A 27875-nucleotide genomic window follows, 5' to 3' on the forward strand; every position below is an offset into this window, starting at 1 on the left:
GTCCTTTGTAGGGACATGGATGCAGCTGGAAACCATCATTCTTAGCAAACTATCACAAGAAGAGAAAACCAAACACCGCATGTTCTCACTCATAGGTGGGAACTGAACAATGAGATCACTTGGACTCGGGAAGGGGAACATCACACACCGGGGCCTATCATGGGGAGGGGGGAGGGGGGAGGGATTGCATTGGGAGTTATACCTGATATAAATGATGAATTGAGGGGTGCTGACGAGTTGATGGGTGCAGCACACCAACATGGCACAAGTATACATATGTAACAAATCTGCACGTTATGCACATGTACCCTAGAACTTAAAGTATAATAAAAAAAAAAAGAATAGGGGAGAGCTCTTAGGTATGTCCCCAAAATCTGTTTGCTAGGGTGGGATGAGTCACCTGCCCAGGTGCTAAGGAAACTGGGAAGGGCTAGGTCAGGTGAGCCTGAGGGAATAGTTTCCTGATGGGAGGTGGAGGAGGAGGCAGTAGGATGTCACAGTGACAACTTTGGAAGGAAGGAAAAGGAGAAGGACCAAGGAAAGACAAGGCAGTGTTTTTAAAGGAAGTCATTCATTCATGGATGGTAGACAAGACTGCAGCAGAGCAGTTGGGGCAGATGCCAAACCACAGAGCACAGATGAAGAAGAAAGAAAATGTGAAAGAGCAGGAAGCAGTGGTTGGAGGTGACACATCTGAGGAGGTGGTTTGGAAGCTACAGGAAGCAGTGGCTGGAGGTGACACTTCTGAGGAGGCGGTTTGGAAGCTACAGGAAGCAGTGGGATAAAGGAGGGGGTGATCTTCATCCTGAGCATGCTCACCAAACACACTCATGCCTATTGCACACCCTGAGATGTGCACCCAGCTCTCTTCTCCAGAGGGAGGTCCATATGGCACACATCTGAATGGCCCAGACTTCTGGACATGTGGTCCTCTGTGCCCAAAGTCCCTGGGGTACCTGGGGAAATACGCTGGCTGCCTTATGAGCGTGTGAAAGAAGCCTGGATGCCAGGCCTGAGCACTGAGCATTTCTTGGCACACGTGCTGCTCATGGCGATTGTGTACAGAGAGCAGACTGGGCTGGAGGATCAGCAGGTGCATACAGAGGCCACCTCAAAGGGACATGGCAGCAGTACTGTGAGTCCCTCACTCTCCCTATGAGTGAATGCAGCTTTGGGCAGCATGACTGAGTCCACCCAAATTTAAGCACATCTGTGGAGACTGCTGGGGAGCTAGTCATGGAACACAGACTCTGACATCCTGAGTTGGAAGAGATTCGGGCTCAGAAGCTCCATCCTCAGCACCTCCTTCACACTCTGGAGGAAGCTGAGGGAATCCTCTCCCACCGCTATCTTCAGGTGACATGGATATTATAGAGGAGTAGGAAGGGGACTCCCTGAAGGAACCTGTTCTATAGCCAGAGCTTTGGAAGTCTTCAAATGGCCTACAAGCTTAGAGGCATCTGGAATCAAAGCAGTAGTGACACCTTCCTGCCCTGGTGATTCTATTTAATGAAGAATAACTATAAAGAGAGCAAGATGGCCAAACAGAACCCTCCAGCTATCATCCCTCCCTGTCCCCTCCAATCCCACCCCCCAAGAACACCAAATTGAACAATTATCCACACAAGACAGCACCTTCATAAGAACCAAAAAATAAGGTGAGCAATCACAGTACCTGGTTTTAACATCATATCAAGGAAGAGGCACTGAAGAGGGTGGGAAAGACACCCTTGAATTGCTTACACGACCCCTCCCCCTTCCCCTAGGAGCACAGCATGATGCAGAGAATCTGTGTCCTTGGAAAAGGGATAGGGAAGTGATTATGGAGCTTTGCATTGCAGCTCAGTGCTGCCCTGATACAGTGGAAAGAAACACAGGGCAGAATTAGGCTGGTGCCCATGGAGGGAGCATTCAGACCAGTCCTAGCTGGAGGAGAAGTGTTCGTCTCGGTAGTCAGAACCGGAGTTCCAGCAAGCCCTGCCACTGCAGGCTCAAGTGCTCTGGGGTACTAAATAAACTTGAAAGACAGTTTAGGCCACAAGGACTGCAATTCCTGGGCAAGTCCTGGTACTGGGCCGACGTTGGAGCCAGCAGGCTTGGTGTGCATGCAACCCAGTAAAACACTAGCTGAGGTGGCCAAGGCCTGTCCCCCAACCTCAGGCAGCACAGCTCACAGTTCCAAGAGGAGAGGAAAGAGGAAAGAGGAAAGAGGACTCTATCTTGCAACTTGGATGCCAGCTTAGCCACAGTAAAATAACGCACTAAAGTCCTGAAGCCCCCATTCGAAGCCATAGCTCCTGGGTGACATTTCTAGACCCCCCCTGGAACCCACTGCCCTGAGGCAAAAGACAGCCCAAGAAGAATTCACCACCAGCCAACTAAAAAGCTCTTGGGCCTTGAATAAAATATCAGGTCACCACAGGCCTTGGGTGAGACCCAGTACTGTGCTGGCTTCAGGTGTGACCCAGCACACTCTCAGCAGTGATGGCCATGGAAGTGCTTGTGTCACCCCTCCCCCAAATCTAGACAGCTCAGCATGGAGAGTGTGATTCCATTTGTTTGGTGGAAAGTAAGAGAAGGGTACAAGAGACTCTGCCTGGTAATCCAGGGAATTCTCTTGGATCTTATCCAAGATCACCAAGGCAACAGGTCTGCAAAAGTTATACTGTCACTGGGCTTGGGTTGCCTTGTACTGCACATATGACTGCAATGACCGAAGACTTAGATCACAACCCTCAATTCCCTTTGAATATTCGGAAAGCCTTCTCAAGAAAGACGGGTACAAAGAAGTCCAAATTGTGAAGATTAGAATAAATACCTAAATCTTTAATATCTAGACATCAACAAACATCCACAAGTATCAAGACCATCCAGAAAAACATGACCTCACCAAATAAACTAAATAAGACACCAGTGTCTAATTCCAGAATGATAGCGATATATGACCTTTCAGACAGAATTCAAAATAGCTGTTTTGAGGAAACAGCAAAATCCAAGATAACACAGAGAAGGAATTCAGAATCCTATCAGATAAGTTTAACAAAGAGATTGAAATAATTACAAAGAATCAAGCAGGAATTCTGGAGCTAGAAAATTCAATTGATAAACTGAAGAATGCATCAGTCTCTCGACAGCAGAATTGATCAAGCAGAAGAAAGAATTAGTGAGCTTGAAAACAGGCTATTTTGAAAATACACAGAGGAGTCAAAAGAAAAAAGAATAAACAATAATGAAGCACACCTACAGGGGTTAGAAAATAGCCTCAAATAGGCAAATCAAAGAGTTATTGGCCTTAAAGAGGAGGTAGAGGAAATAGAGAGACTGGGGTAGAAAGTTTACTTAGCAGGGTGTGGTGGCTCATGCCTGTAATCCCAAGACTTTGGGAGGACAAGGTAGGTAGATCATCTGAGGTTAGGAGTTTAAGACCAGCCTGACCAACATGGTGAAACCTCATCTCTACAAAAATACAAAAATTAGCCAGGCATGATGGCGTGTGCCTGTAATCCCAGCTACTCAGGAGGCTGAGGTGGAAGAATCTCTTGAACGCGGGAGGCAGAGGTTGCAGTGAGCCGAGTTCGCGCCATTGCACTCCAGCCTGAGTGCCTGAGTGACAGAGTGAGACTCCATCTCAAAAAAAAAAAAAATAAAAAAAAAAAAAAAAAAAAAAGGAAAGTGGGGCTGGGTGTGGTGGCTCACGCCTGTAATCCCAGCACTTTGGGAGGCTGAGGTGGCAGGATCACCTGAGGTCAGAAGTTCAAGAACAGCCTGACCAACATAGAGAAACCCCATCTCTACTAAAAATACAAAATTAGCCAGGTGTGGTGGCGCATGCCTGTAATCCCAGCTACTCGGGAGGCTGAGGCAGGAGAATCACTTGAACCCAGGAGGCAGAGGTCGTGGTGAGCCGAGATTGCACCACTGCACTCCAGACTAGGCAACAAGAGTGAAACTCTGTCCCCCACCAAAAAAAAAAAAAGAAAGAAAGAAAAAAGAAAGAGAAAAAGAAAGTTTATTCAAAGAGATAATAACAGAGAACTTTACAAACCCGGAGAAAGATATCAATATTCAAGTGCAAGATTACAGAACACCAAGCAGATTTAACCCAAAAAAGACTACCTGAAGACACTTAACAATCAAACTCCTAAAGGTCAAAGATAAAGCAAAGATCCTAAAAACAGCAAAAACAAACAAACAAAACAAACAAACAAACAAAAAAGAACTATAAGGGAGCTCTAACAAGTCTGGCAGCAGATTTCTTGGTGGAAACCTTATGAGCCAGGAGAGAGTGGCATGACATATTTAAAGTACTGAAGGAGAAAACTTTTATCCTAGAATATTATATCCAGTGAAAATATCTTTCTTTTTTAAATTTTTCTATTATTATTATTATTTTGAGACAGAGTCTCACTCTATTGTAAGAACTGGAGTGCAGTGGCGCGATCTCAGCTCACTGCAACCTACAACTCCCAGGCTCAAGTGATTCTCCTGCCTCAGCCTCCTGAGTAGCTGTGATTATAGGCTTGCGCCTCTACTACCCGGCTAATTTTTGTATTTTTAGCAGAGACAGGATTCACCATGTTGGCCAGGCTGGTCTTGAACTCCTGACCTCAAATGATCCACCTGCCTCGGCCTCCCAAAGTGTTGGGATTACAGGTGTGAGCCACTGTGCCCTGCCAAAAATATCTTTCAAACATGAAGGAGAAATAAAGACTTTGCCAAACAAAAGCAGAGAGATTTCGTCAATGCCAGATCCGTCCTGCAAAAAATGCTACGGTGAGTTCTTCAATTTAAAGGGGGTGTTAATAAGCAATAAGAAATCATCTGAAGTTACAAAACTCACTGGTAACCGTAAGTACACAGACAAATACAGAATATTATAACACGATTATAGTTGTGATATGTAAACTTTTCATATCTTGAAAAGGAAGACTAAAAGATGAACCTATCAAAAATAACAACTACAACAGCTTTTTAAGACACAGACAGTACAATAAGATATAAATAGAAACAACAAAAAGTTGGCTGGGCATGAGGGCTCACGCCTGTAATCCCAGCACTTTGGGAGGCCAAGGCGGGCAGATCACTTGAGGTCAGGAGTTTGAGACCAGCCTGGCCAACATGGTGAAACCCTATCTCTACTAATAAAATGCAAAAATTAGTGGGGTGTGGTGGCATGAACCCGTAATCCCAGCTACTTGGGAGGCTGAGGCACAAGAATTGCTTGAACCCAGAAGGGGGAGGTTGCAGCAAGCCCAGATCATGCCACTGCACTCCAGCCTGGGTCATAGATTCAGTCTCCAAAAAAAAAAAAAAAAGAAAAGAAACAACAAAAAATTTAAAAGTTGGGGAGAAAAAGTGTAGAGTTTGTATTACTCTTCTCTTTACTTGCTTGTTTTTGCAATCAGAGTCAAGTTGTCATGAGTCTAAAATAATGGGTTATAAGATGTTATTTGCAATCCCCTTGGTGACCTCAAATCAAAAATCCTACAATAGGTATGCAAAGCAAGAAATTAAAATATGCTTCCAGAGAAAAACACTTTCAAAAAATAAATAAATAAATAAGAGACAGGTTTGGGTGGCTGAGGTAGGCAGATCAACTTAAGGCCAGGAGTTCAAGACCAGGCTAATTAACATGGTGAAACCCTGTCTCTATGAAAAATACAAAAAATTAGCCACATGTGGTGGCACATGCCAGCTACTCAGGAGGCTGACATACAAGAATTGCTTGAGCCTAGGCACTGGAGGTTGCAGTGAGCCGAGATTGCACCACTGCACTCCAGCCTGGGGGACAGAGCAAAATGGTCTCAAAAAAAAAAAAAAAAAGAAAAAAGAAAAGAAAGAAGACAGGAAAGAAGGAAGGAAGAGAAGATCCCAACACAACCGGAAAACAAATGACAAAATGGTAGTACTAAGTCCCTATTTATCAACAATTTTCAATGTAAATGGATGAAACTCTCCAATAAAAAAAAAAAAAAAAAGAAAGAAAGAAAGAGAAAGAAATAAAACAAAACAAAAGAGAGTAGAATGTTGCTTACCAGAGGCTGGGAGTGGGGAAGGGGAAGGTGAAAGGATTTGGGGATGGTTAATGGGTACAAAAATAGAGTTAGATACAATGAATAAGATCTAGTATTTGACAGCACAATAGGGAGATTACAGTCAGCAACAGCTTGTACATTTTAGAATAACTGAGGAGTACAATTGGAATATTCGTAACACGAAATGATGAATGCTTGAGGTGATACTCCATTTACCCTGATGTGCTCATTATTGTATGCCTCTACCAAAATATCTCACGTGCCTTGTAAACATCTACACCTACTACGTACGCATTTAAATTTAAACTATTTTAAATTAAAAAAAAATAAGCATAGAAACACTTAATATGTCACAAAATAGTACAGTTGCATTCAACTTCCTTCAGCAAAACTGTCTAAAAGTTCAAGAAGATGTCCACGAGAACAATCATTGTTGCAATTTGCATGGCTCTGATCTTCAAGGAAAAAATGCACAGTTGCATTCAACTTAATCTTCAGTATGACGAGCACTAATGAGACAATAGTTACATAGCCTTTTCCTGGCACTGGCCCTAGGGCTCTATACACATCACTTAACAGGCATGGAACCCAACATTAGAGGTATTTTCTTTACCTCCATTTTATAGATGAGGAAAGCAAGCTAGGAAGAGATAGAGTCCAAGAGCTGACTGTCAGTAAGTCGTAGAGTCAGGGTTTGAACCTTGCCCCAAGGATGAGGAAGTCCCTGACCTAGAAGGGTGCCCAGTGCAGTGAAAGGGAGGAGAAAGCAAAAATGTTAGTCGCCATGGTGAGTGTGGGGACCAGGTGTGTTCAGGCACTCTGGGTACAGGGAGGCATGCAGCCCGGGGCAATGAGTCCCAGAAAGGCTGCCTGGAGGGGCTGACACAAGAGCTGGGTCCTGCGTGGTAGACCGGGGATGGAGGGGCTGGTCGTTGTGCCAGACAGAAAGGACAGCAAGAGCAAAGACACAGAGGGGCCCAATAGAGGATGAGTCCAAGGATGACGAAGGGGCGTCAAGCAATGGGGCTGAGGGGACTGTGGGGTTGGAGCCTGGGCTGGGACACCAGATTTTTTCCCTGAGGGAGACGGAGGCCCATTCAGAGGATTCCCAGGGAGTGACATGGTTGGACATGAGTTTTATTTTAGGTGGAAGATGGTGAAACTGGAGAAGGGAAAGGAGACCTCAAACAAGGTCAACGCAATGGGCAAAGATGAGCAACGGGAAATAAGTTAGAAGGCGGTTTCTTTATTTTTTTATTTTTTATTTTGAGATGGAGTCTCACTTTGTCACCCACGCTGGAGCGCAGTGGCGCTATCTTGGTTCACTGCAACCTCCGCCTCCTGGGGTCAAGCAATTCTCCTGCCTCAGCCTCCCGAGTAGCTGGAATTACAGGTGCCCACCACCACACCCAGCTAATTTTTGTATTTTTAGTAAAGATGGGATTTCGCCATGGTGAACAGACTGGTCTTGAAAACCATGACCTCAGGTGATCCACCTGCCTCGGCCTCCCAAAGTGCTGGGATTACAAGCAGGAGCCATCGCACCCAGCCTAGAAGGCAGTTTCTTATACGGAACTTATTTTCTCTCTATACAAGCAATGATGTGAGAGCCCCTGCATTGTACAGAAGCTGTGAACATTCATTTTGAAAACAACAGAGGGAAGAGAGTCCCTTTTGAAATTTTTTTGAGGGAGCTTAGCCTTTAAAGTTAAACCACTTATTATCTAATTTTCTTTTCCATAGAATCTCTGCGGGGGCAATGCCGAGAAGGAGCAGATGAGCAGCTTCCATGTCATGAAGCTGGCGGTGGAAAACTGCACTGTGAACCTCACCACACCAAGCATCTCACTTCTCGCATCTGAGAAAACCTCAGCTTTAAGGCCAAGGTAGCTAGAGGAGCCCGACACAGGTGAGACGTTCCCGATCTCCCTGCTAACCTCAGGACAGCCTGCCCATTAGGAACTTCCAAAGACACATGGAACTCACCACTGACCTGCTTAAACTTAACCCAGATAGCTGAAGACGAAAGACTTCATATTCTGCTAGAAGCTTCGAAGCTCCATTATCTTCCGAGTCATTCTGTCCTAGAAGAAAACAACAAATAGTCTCGTTAAATTACCCACAGGTGAGTGATCAATCGGCAACATTAAATGAAAAGTTCCCATTGCATGGATAAGACGAGGTGTAATTCAGAGCAAACTACTATGATACTTCACGCAAAACCTTGTTTTTTGAGATTTTATGTACACAAGTAACAGCTAACCTGACTCTCCACTGGCTCTAAGACCGGCTGAAGCATCATCTAATCTTTCTATATGATAGTAGCAAGAAATGATTATAGAGAAATGTTGTAGGCATTGCATTTGATTAGACTCTGCAACTGAGATGTGTTCATTGAAATACTATCTCCTCATTTGTTAATACATGCCAGTGAATGTAAAACAAAGGACCCCAAGGTTCATATCTGGGGTCACAGAACTTTGGAGATGAATGGGATACTCCTCCTCAAAGATGAAGAAATGAGATCCAGGGAGGCTGTCCCACCCGCAATCTAGCAGCCAGTTAATGACCAAGTCAGAAGTTCATCAACCAGGGCTCTGTCTGCTACATCAGACTTAAATTAGGGTCACAATTTTGAAATAACGGCTCTTATGAAGGCTTTTGATTCAGAAAACATTCCAAATTTCATGTTGGCTTTACACTTTTTTTTATTTTTTATTTTTATTTTTTTGAGACGGAGTCTCACCTTGTTGCCCAGGCTGGAGTGCAGTGGCACAATCTCAGCTCACTGCAACCTCCGCCTCCTGGGTTCAAGCAATTCTCCTGTCTCAGCCTCCCAAGTAGCTTGAATTACAGGTGCCTGTCACCACATCCAGCTAATTTTTTTTTTTGTATTTTTAGTAGAGATGGGGTTTCACCATGTTGGCTAGGCTAGTCTCGAACTCCTGACCTCAAGTGATGTGCCCGCCTTGGCCTCCCAAAGTGCTCAGATTACAGGCGTAAGCCACTGCGCCTGGCCTAAACTTACTTTGTAATATTTCTAGATGTGGAAGTAATTTACATTTTTGCAATAAAATGCTAATAATCAGCTCAAGTCACACTTTTTCATGGAGAAATGAGTCCCACCAGGGGTCACAAAAGGACTCTGCCCCATGACCGCTCACATTTTCAGCCAATGCCTGACCTATATGTGCTGAGTTTCAGGAAGAAATTGCTGTCCCTGAAGTGCAATTTGCCTCCAGGCTCCACAGAATCTTGGAAAACCTTAGCATGCCTAAGCGGGTTGGGATCTGAGGCTAATAGAGTTCAACGTCTCATTACACTTAAAAAAAATGCAGGGGAGTCAAGTGGTCAATCCAAGAAAGAGCTAGGTGCAGAAATCCAGAAAGAAATGCAGGTTCATCGAGCAGCTATTAGCGCTGGGCTCTGTGCCTGCTGCTACAGGTGAATGATCTCATTCTTCTCACAACTGCCCCCCGAATGCACATGGGCACTTCTCCATTTTACAAATGGGGGCACGAAGAACCAGAGAGGCCGAGTTCTTTGGTTCAGTTAATATTTATCTGCACATCTCCTTATATAAAGGAGAAACAGACAAACTGTCTGCCCTCAGTGAGCTCACAATCTAACAGGGAGGAGAGAAGCAGATTCAGGCATTTTAATCCAAACTCAGTTTTCTTTTCTCTTTTTTTTTTTTTTTTTTTTTGAGCAAATTCTTCTAGATCTTGAATCAGAACTAGAACTACGTTGTTCAAAGTGTAGCTTTCAATGTATTAAAAGGTCATGAGATTCATATAGTGGGTCTTGATTACCATTAAAAATATATATATATATGTATGTATGTATTTTTTGTTGTTGTTGTTGTTGTTTGAGACAGAGTCTGCTCTGTTGGCCAGGTCACACCACGCCCGGCTAATTTTTGTGTGTTTAGTAGAAATGGGGTTTCACCATGTTGGCCAGGCTGGTCTCAAACTCCTGACTTCAGGTGATTCGCCCACCTCGGCCTCCCAAAGTGCTGGGATTACAGGCGTGAGCCACTGTGCCCAGCCTGATTAGCATTAAAAATACATAAATGAACAAATAAAGCAGAACACAATAGCATAGACTAGAAAATAGTGTGTATCTAGTAAAGGTAAGGAAACTCACAAGGGCATATGTCTATGTATCTCTATCAATCACATAAACCTCTGTGTGTACTGGTTTGCGATGTAAACTATATTTCCTTTTGTAGGCCATGGTGGAAAAAAGTGTGAAAGCTCTTGAGTTATAGAATAAAGTGACCAGTGCTGTATTAGAGGCTCATACAAAATGGTGAGGGCCAAGAGGAGCAAGTGTCTGCCTAGGGACTAACTAGCATCTAGCTAGAGTGAACTGGTACAATTTTGGTTTGTCACCAAGAGAAGTCTTTTAAAGGTGAGATGCCCAAATCCAATGCCCAGAGATAGGAAGAACTGGAGAAGGAGTGTTAGGCAGTTCTAGGGATGAGAGATGAAAACAGAGTCAGGACTCCTTTCTCTTAATAGCCTGGGACAGGGGATGGGCACCTGTCAGGCCATGACACCAGTTCTGCATTTGCATGAGAGCCCCAGACTCAAGAAGATGGACCCCCAATTCTAGTCCTAATTGCTAGAACTGTGGGAGCTGATGGAAGTCTACAAACACTGGTTAGCTCTGGACGGAACTTCCTACCATCCCACTGCCAAAAGAGTACAGGAGAGCATCAGAGTCCAGAAGGCCAGGAGGTTAAGGAGTCAGACTCAGGACCCTTAAAACTTTTTTTTTTTTTTTTTTTTTTTTGAGACAGAGTCTTTCTCTGTTGCCCAGGCTGGATTGGCGTGATCTCGGCTCACTGCAACCTCCACCTCCCAGACTCAAGCAATTCTCCTGCCTCAGCCTCCCAAGTAGCTGGGATTACAGGCATCCGCCACCGCACCTAGCTAATTTTTGTAGTTTTTTAGTAGAGACGGGGTTTCACCATCTTGGCCAGGCTGGTCTTGAACTCCTGACCTTGTGGTCCACCCCCGCGGCCTCCCAAAACGCTGGGATTACAGGCATGAGCCACCGCACCTGGCCCCTTCATACTATCTTAATCCCCAGAACGGAGGCTCCTTTGGGATGGCAGGTTACTGTGATCTCCCTTATCAGGATATAGTTATTAAATTTTCTGTTACTTTAATAAAACTTCCTTCAGACATCTTCTAGGTACCATGTTGGTAAGTTGAAGATTCAGGGCAATCCACTACACTGTCATGTAGACGTATTATCTCAGGTTTCTGAGAACGGATTTGAGGCAAGAGAAAAAAGGTCCACCCACAGAATAACCTGTGGCACTCATTCATACTGTAAGGCTCTCTGACGTGCAGTATGCAATGACGTGGCCATGACAGGCAGCTCAGGGGCAGTCATATTTTGGTGTCTTTGTTATTGAATATTTATCTGTTAACAAGCAGTAATATGAGATGACATCAAGATAAATTATCTTATCTATGATTTCGTCCATATTTTCCCCATACAGGATTATGATGATGACAAGAACTGGATACTATACAAAATAACCCCAGAAACATATAGAAAAGTAACAACCAGATATTTATGTTTTACGTTTCTTCGCCCATCATGTGTGTCAGACTGTACAAATATCAGGGACTTTAACAAGTTCTCTTTCACTGTAGGTTATGGCTAAAGAGAGAACACTAGTGTATGTTGAAATAGACAGAATAATTAGGTTGGGCGCAGTGGCTCACACCTGTAATCCCAGCACTTTGGGAAGCCGAGGAGAGCAGATCACGAGGTCAGGAGATGGAGATCATCCTGACCAACATGGTGAAACCCCGTCTCTACTAAAATACAAAAAATTAGCCGGGCATGGTGGTATGCACCTGTAGCCCCAGCTACTCAGGAGGCTGAGGCAGGGGAATCGTTTGAACCTAGGAGGCAGAGGTTGCAGTGAGCCGAGATCATGCCACTGCACTCCAGCCTGGGCAACAGAGCAAGAATGGAGTGGAGTAGTTCAATAATGGCTCACTGCAGCCTCTATTTCCTGGGTTCCAGTGATCCTCCTACCTCAGCCTCCGGAGTAGTTGGGACTACAGGTATGTGCCACCATGCCTGGCTATTTTGTGTAATTTTTTGTAGAGACAGGATTTTGCCATGTTTCCTGGGCTGGCTTGAAACTCTTGGGCTCAAGCAATCCACCTACCTTGGCCTCCCAAAGTGTTAGGATTACATGTGTGAGCCACGGTACCTGGCCAGGGCATGATCTTTTATCTTATTTAGGAACAAATGTAATAGTTCATGTGAAACTGCTTCATGAACCAAAAGGTATCCTGTAAGTATTCACCACTGTCATTATTATCAATGCTAATAAATTATTTTCAAGTAAAATACTAAAAGTAAAACACCTGTAACCCTAGCACTTTGGGAGGCCAAGGTCAGAGGATTGCTTGAGTCCAGGAGTTTGAGACCAGCCTGGGCAACACAGCAAGACCCCATCTCTATAACTTTTACAAAAAAATAAAAAATTAAAATAAAAAGTAAATGAAATTGTATTCAATGTTTCCTGATTATGTGGTTTTGCATACATCTAAATTCCAAACCAAGGACTCAGGTTACATGTTAGTTAACATGTTCAAGGATTAACATTCATGATAAGGCAGAGACTTTAATCACAATTGTTCTTCATAACAGAAGGGTAAGTGGAGTCTGGTTACTAAGTAGTCCTATTGTCTTCATCTGATGGATGAAATCAGAGGAGCAGAGAAGCTAATGAAATGCCCAGGGGCACACAGTAGCAGAACCAGAGCAGAAAATCAGACACCCTGGCCACTAGAGCCCCTGCTTTTTCTTCTAATCTTGCTCGCAGTTTGGGTTGTTGGTTTGCTTTTTCTTACAAAGTCAGAAGCTGGGCCGAGTGTGGTGGCTCATGCCTGTAATCCTAGCACTTTGGGAGGCCGAGGCGGGTGGATCACCTGAGGCCAGGAGTTCGAGACCAGCCTGGCCAACATAGTGAAACTCCATCTCTACAAAAATTAGGCATGGTGGCAGGCACCTATAATCCCAGCTACTCAGGAGGCTGAGGCAGGAGAATCGCTTGAACCCGGGAGGCGGAAGTTGTACTGAGCCGAGATCGTGCCACTGCACTCCAACCTGGGAGAGAGAGCCAGACTCCATCTCAAATAAATAAATAAATAAATAAATAAATAAAAATAGGCCCTGTGCAGTGGCTCACACCTGTAATCCCAGCACTTTGGGACTTTGGGAGGCCAAGGCAGGCCGGATCAGCCGGATCACCTGAGGTCGGGAATTTGAGACCAGCCTGACCAACATGGAGAAACCCCGTCTTTACTACAAATAAAAAATAAGCCGGACGTGGTGGCGCATACCTCTAATCACAGCTACTCAGGAGGCTGAGGCAGCAGAATCGCTTGAACCCGGGAGGTGGAGGTTGCGGTGAGCTGAGATCGCTCCATTGCACTCCAGCCTGGGCAACAAGAGCGAAACTCCATCTCAAAAATAAATAAATAAATAAATAAAAATAAAATGTTTCATATCCAAAATGCACAAGTTTTTCAGCTTTGTTTCTTACTTTTAGGTTTTAATGATGTTCAGAGCAACTCAAAATGTCCTTTTCCCGCAGGAGTAGTCAAGATAAACCCCAGGTAAATTCTACCAAATGGCAAAGCAGAGCCAGCAGTGCCATTCACTGCAGAATACCTGAGTCTGGGCTCCCGGCCAGCACCGGCGAAGGCCCCTACTGTACCTTCTGGCTTCACTCCAGAGGCAAGAAAAGAAAGCACGCCACAGAACACACAAGCCAGGGTTATGCGATTCCAGCTCTCCAGAGTCTAACTTCACTCCTTCTGTAGCTGAATTTAAAAAGTTGCCCTTTTCTGTTTATTTGCACAGAGGCCCGTTTAACATAAGAGCACAAAGAGTGGGGGAACACTACAGCCATGTGGACTAGAATGATTTCCAATCACAATAAACACTCCCAAAGAGGGAGAAAGATGGTACGCAATATATTTCCTCTCTAACATTCTTTAAAATAAATGCACAGCCTTGGAGGAGGCAGCCTGACATGTTTCCACTAGACGAATGTGTGGGGAGAAAAACAGATCTTTGTACACTACCTGCACTGTGCCCAGGCCCCATTCCAGACCACAGTTTGGCAACTGGATCCCAAGGGGCTGAGTATCTGGAGATTGTCTACAATGCAGTTTGTCTGGGCTGCTCTGAAATCAACAAGGCTTCATTCCTTTCCGTTAGCTCTCAGCAGAGTAACATCCAGGAGGGTGCTGTGCTCTGACACATTGCGCAGAGCCTTCTGCATCCTCCAGGCTGAGTCTCGGGCCGCTGAAAACTGCTGTGATGGTTTGGAAACCCCAGTCACAGCGGGCCACAGCCAGGAGCCAGCCAAACCTAAATTCTGGGCTGTCACATTTTGGAGATGTTTCCCCTGAAGCATGTGAGCAAAATCCACAAAAATTTTAAAGCAACATATGATTGCTGTGAAAGAATATCAGGGATCCTATTTTCTTCACCCACTTCTGTGAATCCATTCCTTCTAATGGCTGAGTCCACGTGTCATTCTGCATTACTCACTTTGAACAAGACACAGAAACACCAAGCATCGTGGCATGGGGCACACTACATACTAGGAAGCCTTAAAACATCACCACCAACAAAAACGCTTGATTTGGCCGCTGTTACCAGAAGAGGGTAGAAGAGGCCAGGTACAGTGGCTCATGCCTGTAATCCCAGCACTTTGAGGCCAAGGCAGGGAGATCACCTGAGGTCAGGAGTTCAAGACCAGCCTGGTCAACATGGCGAAACTCCATTTCTACTAAAAAATTAGCGAGGCGTCATGGCGCATGCCTGTAGTCCCATGTATTCAGGAGGTTGAGACACCAGAATTGCTTGAACCCGGAAGACAGAGGTTGCAGTCAGCTAGGATTGCATCACTTTACTCCAACTTGGGCAACAGAGCAAGAGTCCGTCCTTTACGGCCACGCACGGTGGCTCAAGCCTGTAATCCCAGCACTTTGGGAGGCCAAGGCGGGCAGATCACCTGAGGTCAGGAGTTCAAGACCAGCCTGGCCAACATGGTAAAACCTGTCTCTACTAAAAATACAAAAATTAGCCAGGAGTGGTGGTGGGCTCCTGTAATTCCAGCTACTTGGGAGGCTGAGGCAGAAGAATTGCTGGAACCCAGGAGATGGAGGTTACAGTGAGCCAAGATCACACCACTGCACTCTAGTCTGGAAGACAGAGTAAGACTCTACTTTTTGTTTTTTTTAAGTCTTTTACTCTCTCATTTTTTAAAGACGTCCTTTACTCCTACTCAACATACACCTAACACTAATGAGCTGACCATAGAAAGTTTCTATCAGATGATTAATCCTCGCAAGGCTATCAAATTCCCATCCTAAACATCTTTACTTATTACTCAAAGCAGCAGTCCATGAACTTGTTAAGCTGAAGGATAAAACGGTCATATGGGGTGCAGGTGACCTATTGTTATTATTAGTGCTGTCCCCTAGAGTTGTGCAGTGCACAACCTCTGAGAGCACATGCAGCAGCCCTGATAATACTTATTATACCAGTATATACTTTTCACTCATGTATTTATAAAGCATGTATATTATAAAAGCAACATGCATATTCTGTTTCCTGTAAAGATCAGTTCTTTCGCATGTCCGTGTAAATCTTATTGATCACCCAATGCTTATTTACTGTCATTATTCTAAATGAACATCAATCAGTTTAGTGTCCAATTGCTAGGATCTCTTTTCCTTTTCCTCTTTGAATATAAATATACTTGAAAATCATACTTAGTTTCACTTGAGGCATCAGTGACCTTTTTTTTTCTTTTGAGACAGGTCTCACTGTCACCAAGGTTGGAGTACAGTGACATGATCATGGCTCACTGAAGCCTCAACTTCTTGGGCTCAGATGATCCTCCTACCTCAACCTCCTGAGTAGCTAGAACTACAAGTACACATCACCACACCCAGCTAATTTTTTTTTTTCGTATTTTTTTCTAGAGACAGGGTTTCGCCATGTTGCCCAGAGTGGTCTCAAGCTCCTTGGCTTCAAGCAATCCTCCCACCTTGACCTCCCAAAATGTTGGGATTACAAGCATGAGCCACCACACCCACCCAACAATGATCTTTGATTTCACCAAAAATTGGGGCTGGATTCTAATACTGCCTTATACATTTTATTTTTATTCTATTCTATTTTATTTTTTATTTTATTTTATTTTTGAGACAGAGTCTCACTTGGTTGCCCAGGCTGGAGTGCAGTGGCCCCATCTCGGCTCACTGCAACCTCCACTTCCTGGGTTCAAGAGATTCTCGTGCCTCAACCTCCTGAGTGGCTGGGACTACACGTGCGCGCCACCACGCCTGGCTAATTTTTGTATTTTTAGTAGAGATGGGGTTTCGCCTTGATGGCCAGGCTGGTCTCGAACTCCTGACATCAAGTGATCCGCCTGCCTCAGCCTCCCAAAGTGCTGGGCTGACAGGCCTGAGCCACCGTGCCCGGCCAAATTCTGCCTTATAAATGTCTCTCTGAAGTCCCTATTCTCTTGGGCCTTCTCATATCTCCTTTGAGCCATTATATTAGTTTCTTAACTGTTGTTACAACTTCTAGTCTCTCGCAAAACAATCTGTCCCATTATAGCCAGAATTACTTCCTAAAACATGGATAGGTTTAGGTCCCTCTTCTGTTTTAGAAACTTTAATGAATATATATTGCCTAGGAGATAAAGTCCAAACCAATCACCATGGTAGATGACCCATTTATAGTCCACTCAGCTTGTCAGTCTGAGCTAACTTGACTTCCAGTACTAATCGATATCCACTCAGGTATCCATTCAAGAAAAATCTATTGGGCCCTTGTAAAAACACAATGGAACGGAGGAATTACTGGAAAAAGTCAGTAAGACCCATTCCTAGATATCAGGGTGCAAACAAATGGGAGATACAGACACATAACTATATCATGAAAATTGACCATGGTGAGTGCAAACTGGCCCCCATCTGGCGTACCAGCCTTATAGCCAGTAAATTCCCACTCACCCCTTTTTCCTATATTCCAACAATGGTAAACTTTTTGTTATCCAAAACTGTGCCGTGTTCTTAGACACCTGCACATGTTTACTTCCTCTCCAGTGCTTAGAATGCCCCTTCCCTATGTTACTGTCTGGCGTTCTCTTGGCACATGAGTGGGTTAAGAACCCAATGGCAACGCGGTAAAGGTCAGCAAGAGGGAAGTCAGACCCTGGAGCAAGAAGCCCGAGCCACACCGCATATAAAGCAGCCAGCCTCTTCATGCTGATGAAGCCCCGTCTCAGCCCCGTGCACCTGTCCCCTTTCCCAATGTGGGGGAAGATGGTCTTTGTGTAGCTGAGTTTAGCCAAGACCCCAGAAAACTGTGGTCTCAACAGAGGAGGTGGCAGATGGCAAAGTGGGCACAGGACGGTGGCACTCTATGTATAACATGACTTCTTTGGGGTGCCTTGCACAGCAAAAGATCCCCTGCAGCTAAATCCAGTACCTCTTGCTTCTTTAGGGCTTGATAACTGAGTACTGGGGCTCTGTAAAAGTGGTTTCTAGAAGTATTTAATTTTGCTTGGGATCAATATGTTAAGGCCACTGGTGTAAATACCAAAGAAGAAATGAGGAATTCCTGTTTGAAATGAAGCACAAATGACTTTCCTCCTTCTCTTCGTTTTATCCTTCCATCCTTCCTTTCTTTTGAAACAGAGAGAAACTGACTTGTATGACTGGTAGATGTCATTTTTGTATATATCTGAACACATTAAACAATCCATTAAAAAAATCCATTTCAACAAAGTGAAATTAACTTTAGAGTTACCAGCAAAAGAGGGTAAAATGTGGAAGCTGCCCTCAAGAAATTCATAACTAGAGGTTACATTTTAGCTAGTTAGTCCTGCCATCTCCCTCAAAGTAAGATATTCCAACCTATAGATATTTATTAGGGAGAAATGTAAATAAATAACTCAATGATTTAAGTAAATAGATCATAAGTCCACAACTCCCTCTAGGCTAAAACTGGTGACTTTCTCAAGAAAAAATGACTTAGCCGAAGCCCAAATAACAGAGAAGTAGACTAGAGTGTGTATGTCTGCAGATTCATTTCTGTATGTGAATATTTACCAAGAGAGGTGGATGAGCATGGATATAGATGCTTGTCACTGCTGTAGCCACATCCAGGTGAGCCAAGAGGCTGCAGAGCAGGTAGAAACTGCTGATGCTCGCCCTGGCCAAAGATGATGTTGGGGTGGGTCTGTTGTCTTCCCCCACACCTGGGATCCACTGGCTCACCCACTCTGTGACTGGGGCTCCCAGGAGGCTCAGTTCCCTTCTTCCTGGAGCCCCTGCTGGTCCCTACACTAAGCTTCCCAGCACACCCATCCCCATCCCGGAGATGGCCTGCTGTGATGACAGGACTGGCTCTAGAAAGCAGGGCTCGTTCCACATCCTTCTTACACTAACTCCATCTTTTCCCTGGGAGATGCTCTCAGGCTCTGCAGTTCTGTCAGGTTTTGTGTCTTGAAGTCTTCAAACTTCTTCAGGCAAAAACCTCATGAAATCAGCACTGGGGGATGTTATCTTCATTTCACAAAAGAGAAAGCTGAGATGCAGGGCAGCTCACCAAAAGATATTTAGTCAGTAAAAGCCATTCCAGTAAGTTATGAGAAAAACCAAAGATATGCCATGGAAGTTTGAGGAAAGCACATTCCAGAGTGGCGGTTTCCCCCTCTGCAAAAGGCAAAGGCCCATCCATGCTCCCACAACGGCCATCACCATTTCAGAATCCGAAACAAAATGTGCTTCCCGACTCTTTTCTTGCATAAAATAAACAGCACCACTTTTGAAATCATTATGTAAAATTAACTTCAAAGAAACAAGAAACATAGCCAAATAAAGGGCGGCAGGGGGAGTTTCAGAAGTACCATTCTCCCATATCCAACCCCCACCACTTTTCCAGCTGAATGCAATTTTTGCCCAGAGAGCAACTTTGTCTGCAGAGACTACCCTATACTTGGGAAGGAAGAATGTAAGTAGCAAGGTGCAAGCATCAGCATAAGTTTCAACTTCAAAAGGAATATAATCACCGTTTCAGTAAACTCGCCCCTTCCAGATAAACAACTGTGTTCCCAGGTTGAAGATGAGTCATGTCCCATCCCCAGAGTCCTCCAAACCACACATTCCTCTTTCTGTCCCTGGCAGTCATTTGCATACATCCTAACCTAAACCAGGGCCGCTTATAAAAGGGCTTGTGTTGAACTTTCTTCTATTTAATTCCAGTGCTTTCTTCCAGCTACCCAATCTGTATGTAATTAAAATCGTATTGCAGCAAATGTTGAATGGTATGAAAAGTTTTACCATATGTATACAATTGACTAGTTGTAGAATTTGGCATGTCTGCAATGATCCCATTAACGAGGAGCGAGCCTGGCTTATTTTGGAGTGTATGTTATATGCTTTGGATAGGTTCTGTTTTTAACTTGTACTAACGCTGTCTGTGATGTTTAACCCTTTGTCAGCGGTCACCAAGAAGTGTTCCTGCATTTCAACAATGAGGACCACTGTACCCTAATCAAAACCTCAGGTCAAAAACTATTTGTCTAGTGGAGGAAGTTTCCTTTGAAAAATTTCCATTTTCTAAACCAAAATTAGCCTGCTCTGTCTTAACAAAGGCTGAGTAGATACCATCAGAGCCTCTGGGATCAAGCTGAACCAAATGGAGAAAATACAGATGCAATCATCACTTCCAAATACTGAGACCCAGGATGCTCCTTGAAGCTTGAAAGAAATGATTTTAGGACAAAAAGAGGAAGTACTGTACTACTGCAGATAATAAAAATGTGAAAATTATGTCCCAAGAGGTAGCAGATAAAATATAAATAAATTCAAGAAGAAGTTAGCAAAGGTCATGCTGACAGATCTACCTTTGAGGAACATTCCTGACATTCTGTGACTGACACAAGGGAGGGAAAACTTCTTTCCGCCTCACCACCCTCCCCACCACACCCACCTTTCCCACACAACAATTGAAAAAACTGGGGCCTTTGTCAGAGGAAGAATACAAGGTCAGATAAGCCTTTGGTCTGATTCTCTGGGTCAAGACTTGATATAATTTGTAGATAATAGAGCTGACCAGTTGCAATTTTGCTTTAAAGACATTCTTCAGTAAAGATTGCAGAATGAGTTGAAGTCTTTCTCAACATGTGCCATGAAGAAACATATGTTCTTAATCTGTGGGTTTAAAATTGTTTTAGAATTACATCAATGAGACATATCCTCAAAAGAAAAAGCAGGCCACCAACCCCAAACACGGGAGTATAAGAGCAGTGTAGGATAATACTTCTTTCTAGCTTAATGTCTTACAACAAATCTGTTGTGAAAGTTCTTTAAAAAGGAACGTTCATCTGGAGCTTAAAAATATGCATATAGGAGCTTTGGCAGAGGGTATTAGTTTCTCGCTAGAGGCAGGAGCCCCGCTAAGCTGATCTGAGGATAGAGTGAAGGCAAAGGTACCCAGCACCTCCAGGAAAGGGAGGTGGAGAAAGAAATGCTCTCATTTCATTCATCACATCAAGTTCTCAAATCAGAATTCAAATCCTCAGTTCTCAGTGCTGAATGTTAAGCCACAGAATGTTAAGATTAGAAAACCACCAAATGAACCTAAACAATTCATCCCTTAAAAAGGAGATGGATATTGTGACCAAAATTTCTTCTTTAAAGTTGGGTACCTGGGTCAGGTATGGTGGCTCATGCCTGTAATCCTAGCACTTTGGGAGGTTGAGGCAGGCGGATCACTTGAGGTCAGGAGTTTGAAACCAGCCTGGTCAACATGGTGAAACCCCAACCCTACTAAAAATACCAAAATGAAAGGGAAAAAAAAATTAGCCTGGTGTGGCAGCACATGTCTGTGATCCTAGCTACTTGGGAGGCTGAGGCAGAAGAATGGCTTGTATCCAGGAGGCGGAGGTTGCAGTGAGTCGAGATCATCCCACTGTACTTCCGCCTGGGCAACAGAGCGAGACCCTGTCTCAAAAAAAAAAAAAAAAAAGGAATTGCTCTGAGACCAGTCTAGACGGTGCTGCCTCCATCACCACGCATGGCTTAACTGACACAGAAACACAAGATGCTTTCACCTAAACAAGGCCTCTGTGTTACCCGGACAGAGTGTTCACAATGTTCGAATCCCCCATTTTCTCAGCCCTGGAAAACTGTTAAATCCTATCAGTGTAGGAAATTGAAAAATTCGCTTCTCAGGAGATGGTTAGGCTGAGAACTGATAAGTGGTGGGGTGAGGGGAATCTGCCTGGAGCTAGGAGGATGAGGCTGGTCCTTGTGGTTCCCATAATCCTATTAAGCAGTTCCTAGCGGAACTTAATCTGATCCCGAAGTGGATGGCTGGAAGATAATAGCTCTTGGACTTTAAGTGTCACTTAACTATATAGGTAAAACTCTAATCTCTGCGCTCAAGGGCCCATCAGTGTAATCAAACTGAGGACTCTCAGAGGAACCTGCTTCCCTGGCAGCCTGGGGTTGTAGCAAATGGTAGTTACAAAGTGCTCCTTGGAGATAGGTGCCTTATTTGGGTGGAAGCAATTTACTCTGTTCACTAGAAGCTCATCCTGTCTAGACGACAGGGTTGATATCAAGTGTTGGAGTAAAGAGGAAATCCTCCATAACTTGCCTGCCAAGGTAAAGACTCAGGTTCACCCTTGGAACAACTGTAATCAATCTCAAGACGTCCTCTGGGTAACAAAGGATGCTAAGACAGCTGCTTCTTCATTAGCCAGGAACACTAAATAGAAACCATCGTGAGTGGAACACCCATTGGCTGACTGCAGCTCAGCCCCCGCTGTGGATGGCCAATTTAGATGAATAAATGTGCTTTTGTCTAGTTGTTCCATCAATTACTAACAGAGGGATGTTAAAATCGCCAACTGTGATGGCGGATTTGTCTATTACTCCTGTAAATTCTGTCAATCTTTTGTTTTCTTTCCTTTTTTTTTTTTTTGAGACAGGCTCTCACTCTGTTGCCCAGGCTGGAGTGCAGTGGCACAGTCATAGCTCACTACAGTCTCAACCTCCTGGGCTCAAGAGATCCTCCTGCCCCAGCCTTCTGAATAGCTGGGACTACCGGAACATGTTGCCATATCCAGCTAGTTTTTAGTTTTTTGTAGCAACAGAGTCTCACTATGTTGCCCAGGCTGATCTTAAACTCCTAGCCTTAAGCGATCCTCCCGCCTTCGCTTCTCAAAGTGTCGGGATTATAGATGTGAACTATGGTGCCTGGCCTGTCAATATTTCTTCATGTATTTTAAGCTCTATTGCTGGACATATACAGTTTTATGACTTACATGTTCCTGGAGAATTGTCCCTTTTACCTCTGGTAATATCATCCTGAAGTCTATTTTATTGTGTATTAATATGGCCATTCCAGCTTTCTAAAGCATACTGTTTCTGTGACATAGTCCATCTTTTTTCTTTCAACTTATCTGTATTTATATTTAAAGGCAGCATATAGTTGGGCTTTTATTTCTGCAGCTAACAATTTATATCTTTAAATTGGACCGTTTGGTCAATTTATATTTAATGTTAACTACTGATGTGATTGCATTTAAGTCTGCTGCTCAAATTTACTTTTAGTTTGTCCCATATGTTTTTTAAATTCTTCTCCTTACCTTCTTCTGGATTAAACATTACTTAGAATTCCATTCTTATTTCTCTATTGTCTTTTAGCTGTGCCTCTTTGCATTTTTTTAGAAGAGTTAATATGATATTTATTTATGTATTTATTTATTTATTGGAGATGGAGTTTTGCTCTTGTCGCCTAGGCTGGAGTGCAATGGCGTGATCTCAGCTCACTGCAACCTCCACATCCCAGGTTCAAGCAATTCTCCTACCTTCAGCCTCCCAAGGAGCTGGGATTACAGGCGTGTACCACCACACCTGGCTAATTTTTGTATTATTAGTAGACATGGTGTTTCACCATGTTGGTCAGGCTGGTCTTGAACTCCTGACTTCAGGTGATCCACTCGCCTCGGCCTCTCAAAGTGCTGGGATTACAGGCATGAGCCACCTCACCTGACCCTAATATGATTTTTATAAGAACAAAAACAAATACCCTAATACCATCTGCCTCAGGATATCAAATCAATGTATTAAATGATGTAATTGGTTATCTAGAAGAGCTGAGAATTCTCCCACCGTCACTTCTGCCAAGTCCTTAAAAACAGGGAAAAGCAATTCTTCTAGCTCTTCTATGATTCTATACAGGAAAAGAATTTAGAGGTTTTCTTCAAACAATCTTTATAAAATCGAACTCCCTGGAACTTCACAACTTGCATCCTAAAAACTCAGATTTCAGCACTTCTGTTATGTTTCCTCATGGCTCTTCCATGAATTTCCTCTGTACTCATGCAGGATTGCAATGCATTCTCTGAAAATACTCTCCAAAATCAAGTGTCAGGCCTGAAGAGAACTAAACAAGTCTACGGCTTGCAAGGAGCGCCCTCTTGAGGGAGCCTTTATACAAATGTTGAAATCCGTATGCTTTGTCTGAACTCACGGTTCCAGCATCAGGGGGTAATAAAATCAGTCAATCCAGGAGATACACTGGCTAAATTACGGATGTAAATATCTTCTTATTAGAAGCGAGTTCTAACTCCTGAAAGTCAAGATAATCTCTAGCAGAAAAAAAGCAAAAGCAAAAACAAAAAACAAAACACAGTACCTCACTAAATGTATTCCTTAAATATAAAGTAATACAAAGCTACAAATACACTAACAATCAGAAAGACAATATGACTCCAGCATTCCGGTGCTCCTGTTCATTTTAGATATTGTTCCTTATCTTGAACACGGAAAGGTAAACTTTCTCCAGAGACACAGCTGGTGGGTGTGGATGCGTCACACAGTGGTCAAGAGAAAGACTCCTGATCAGAGGCACCAGAGCTTAGAGACTGATTCTGACACTTCTCAGTTTGCGTGAACTTGGGGAAGGTTTTTGTTTGTTTGTTTTGAGAGTGCTGTGGCACAATCATAGCTCACTGCAGCCTTGACCTCCTGGGCTCAAGTGATCCTCCCACCTCAGCCTCCCAAGTAGCTGGGACCACAGGCACACACCACTACACCAAGCTAATTTTGCAATTTTTTTGTATGGAGATGGAGGTTTCCGCCACATTGCCCAGGCTGGTCTTGAACTCCTGGGCTCCAGTGATTCACCTGCCTAAGCCTCCCAAAGTGCTGGGATTACAGGTAGAAGCCACCATGCCCAGCCTTGGGGAAGTTTTTTAATCCCTTTAAGTTTAAGCCATGTGCAAAATTAGGTTGATAAGAGAATCTACTTCAGAGGGTTGTGAAGATAATTAAGTAATAAAATGCACATAGAGCCGTGAGCACAGGATCCAGTGCAGAGGGAGCCTTTGTGGGTGCTGGTGCTACTGATACTATCCATGATTATAAGATTCTAATGGGGCCAGGCACTGTGGCTCACGCTTGTAATTCCAGCTCTTTGGGCGGCCAAGCCGGCAGATCAAGAGATCAGCCTGGCCAACATGGTGAACCCTTTTCTCTATCAAGAACACAAAAATTAGCTGGGCATGGGGTTGTGCACCTGTAATCCCAGCTACAGGACTGAGGCAGGAGAATCGTTAGAACCTGGGAGGCGGAGGTTGCAGTGAGCCAAGATTGAGCCACTGCACTCCAGCCTGGGAAACAGAGCAAGACTCCGTCTCAAAAAAAAAAAAAAAAGAAAAAAAAAGACTCTAATGAGCAGGACACCACCAAACAAAACAAAACAAAACAAAACAAAACAAAAAAAAGCACTAAAGCTGCTTTTTGTGTCCCTGATTATTACATTCTTTCAACTTTAGTTTAGAAAAAAAAATACATTTTTTTCTGATTTTTTTTTTTAACCATCATTCAGGACATTGTCTGCTAACTTAGAACAACAGCAGATTTAAGGTGTTGTGCATATGATACTTGAACGAGCACAGTCAGTTCAGAGGATGAGCTGATTAAGTCACTTGCCCGATTTTCACGGTTCAACCAAAGCTACCGGCACAGTTCCCACGGCCACTCTCCGCCCTAAGCTATGGTGAGGCTGCCTCTCTGACTTGATGCTGGAAATGTGGAAGGACCACATTCTGTTGAGATTGGTGACCTTGTTCCAAACTTCCCCTAACTACCAGCCTCGCAGCAGAACAGAAGTCATGCTTACTCCTTTGCACCTGTAGCCTCCGAGGTAATGCTGTCCCCGAGGTAATGCTGTCCCCGAGGTAATGCTGTTGCAAACCTCTTTGGTCAGCTCTGAGTCTTCTATTTGTTTTTGTTTGTTTACTTGTTGGGCTTAGGTCTCCACCTCTGCCCAGAACACTGAGATGGCAAACAAAGCTGGGAAACTGGCAGGACAGTCTGCAAGACTTGAACAATATTGGAGAAACACGAAGGAACAAGAGGCAGAGAGGTGACGACCTCATTTTCCAACAGATGCAATGGTGCTGTTAGGAAAACACCCAAAAGGAAGCACCCACATGGGAGGATGGAGATAATGACAAGACCGGAGAAAGTCTCGGAAGCTCAAACACCACCGTGCAGTCAGGAGTTGTCTGGAAGTTCCAGCAGGGCGTGGCAGAAATAACTTTGCCCAGTACCCTGTGCAATTGGGCAGGGCAGGCCCAGGGACAGCTCAGGGCCACCACTGATGTGTCTTCCCCAAGTGTGAGCTGGGGAACATCAGGTCACATGTTAGCTGTAGGACAAACCCCAAGCATCCTCCCATAGCCTCAATTTTATTTAAAAATGCCTAGGCGGTGCGGTCGGAGAGTTAAGTAGTTTGACAGAGTACAAATCATGACTTGTATATGAAAACAAATCTATATGCAGGAATAAAGGGTAAAGTTCACACACAGTTTTATGGCCACACAGGAGTTTGTGATAAAACAAGCTATTTCATGCTTTTGGCAAATCTCTGCTGTGCCCCTGGCCCGGAGGACAGGGGATTTATTTTTCTCCTTTGCCAGTAAGAGTAACTGGGTGAGGGCCAGGTGCAGTGGCTCACGCCCAGTGACTCACGCCTGTAATCCCAACACTTTGAGAAGTCAAGGTGGGAGGATCACTTGAGGCCAGGAGTTCGAGAGTAGCTGGGCAACATAGGGAGACCCAGTATCTACACAAAATTTTAAAATGTAAAAATTGCAAAACTTAGCCAGGCATGGTGGCACGCACCTGTGGTCCTAGCTGCCATGAGCTCAGGACTGCCTGAGTTTGAAGCTGCAGGAAGCTATAACCGAGCCACTGCACTCCAGCCTGGGTGACAGAGTGAGACCCTGTCTCAAAAAAGAAAGAAAAGAGAAGAGGAGAAGAAAAAGTACCTGGATGGGGAAAAGTCAGAACTGCTGCTCGAAAACATCAGCAAGCCCCCCATCTTAGAAGTGTGGTTTTGTGAAACCTCTTTGAGGCTTACCTATTGACCACTCCAAGTGCTTCTGTAACCTGAACCAGTTCAACTGATTAACCATTCCAGGTGTAACGTTAACCGTGTTACAGTGATGCAGAACCAGAATTGCCCGGGCATGGGCAAAGGGAAAAGCTTTAACCCCCTGACTGTTCCCACCCCAAGCCTGGCAGACCCGCTGCCATGGCATCACCTGGGACTAGTTAGAAAGGCCACAAAGGCTCGCGCCACCCCAGATCGGGGAACAGACTTGAGCACTGTTTGCTGTCCCCTGGCCAGTCAGTTCACAATACACTTTTATCTTTTCTTATCATCTGGTACCATCGCATTGGCTTCCGTGCGAGAAGCAAGCTCTGTGCTGGGTAACACTTCTGATCCAGAAGTCTTCACCTACATAGCAAGGATGCTTGGGGGACATGTAGAAGCTTCCAGAGAGTACCAGATGTTGTCCCATGTGGGGAATCCAGACTCCCCCCATGTCCTTGCTACAGAGCAGGCCACCAATCCCTCTACTGAGAGTGGCTCAGCCGGCTTTAAAGGTGAGCCAACTTGGAGGCACAGCGGGCTTACAGGGTAGAGAGGAGCAGTATGCTGGTGACCAGCTGGACTTCTCTCTCCTGCTGAGGCTGAACTACAGCAGGAGACTGCATCATCCCACCTTCCTCTTGGGACCTGGGAAGGCCTGGGAAGATCCCAGAGGTGAAAACAGAAGCTATGCATAGCATTTCCCAGAGGTCTCACCACGACATCTTTTCAGATCTTGATTGGCCCTGGATAGGAAACTTAAAAGGGAAGGTGATAAGCCAGAAGCTTTTAAAATTAGGAATGTGTTACTCAAAGCCCCCCTTGGCTTTTGTATCACAGCTACCTTGAGGCGTTTTCATTAGGATTGCTCGTGAGGCTTGTGGAAATGCTGTCTGTGGCCTCCTGAGGAAAGGAAGGGTATGCGTGTGTGTGTGTGTGTCTGTGTGTGTGTGAGAGAGAGAGAGAGAAGAGATAGTCTGAGGTTCAAAAGCACTGGCAGGAAATATCAAGTTCTATTTTTAAAAAATTAACTTTCAATAATTACAGCTGACATCCTATGAAATAGGTAAATATGGCCGGGCGCGGTGGCTCAAGCCTGTAATCCCAGCACTTTGGGAGGCCGAGACGGGCGGATCACGAGGTCAGGAGATCGAGACCATCCTGGCTAACACGGTGAAACCCCGTCTCTACTAAAAAATACAAAAAACTAGCCGGGCGAGGTGGCGGGCGCCTGTAGTCCCAGCTACTCGGGAGGCTGAGGCAGGAGAATGGCGTGAACCCGGGAGGCGGAGCTTGCAGTGAGCTGAG

The 27875-nt window shown here is 44.5% G+C and overlaps 1 protein-coding gene across 1 annotated transcript in view; it reads right to left on the reverse strand.

Moving 5' to 3' along the window:
- The window catches only part of SCAF8 (SR-related CTD associated factor 8), a 234198-nt gene that overhangs the window by 10185 nt on the left and 196138 nt on the right, over positions 1-27875 (reverse strand). The window contains exon 22 of the transcript XR_001889169.1: positions 8029-8119. The gene's annotated coding sequence lies outside the window, so the exon portion shown is untranslated. The remainder of the gene's footprint in view (positions 1-8028; positions 8120-27875) is intronic.

The sequence above is a fragment of the Rhinopithecus bieti genome, unplaced genomic scaffold, assembly GCF_001698545.2.
Source record: "Rhinopithecus bieti isolate Rb0 unplaced genomic scaffold, ASM169854v2 scaffold_1583, whole genome shotgun sequence".
NCBI lineage: Eukaryota > Metazoa > Chordata > Mammalia > Primates > Cercopithecidae > Rhinopithecus > Rhinopithecus bieti.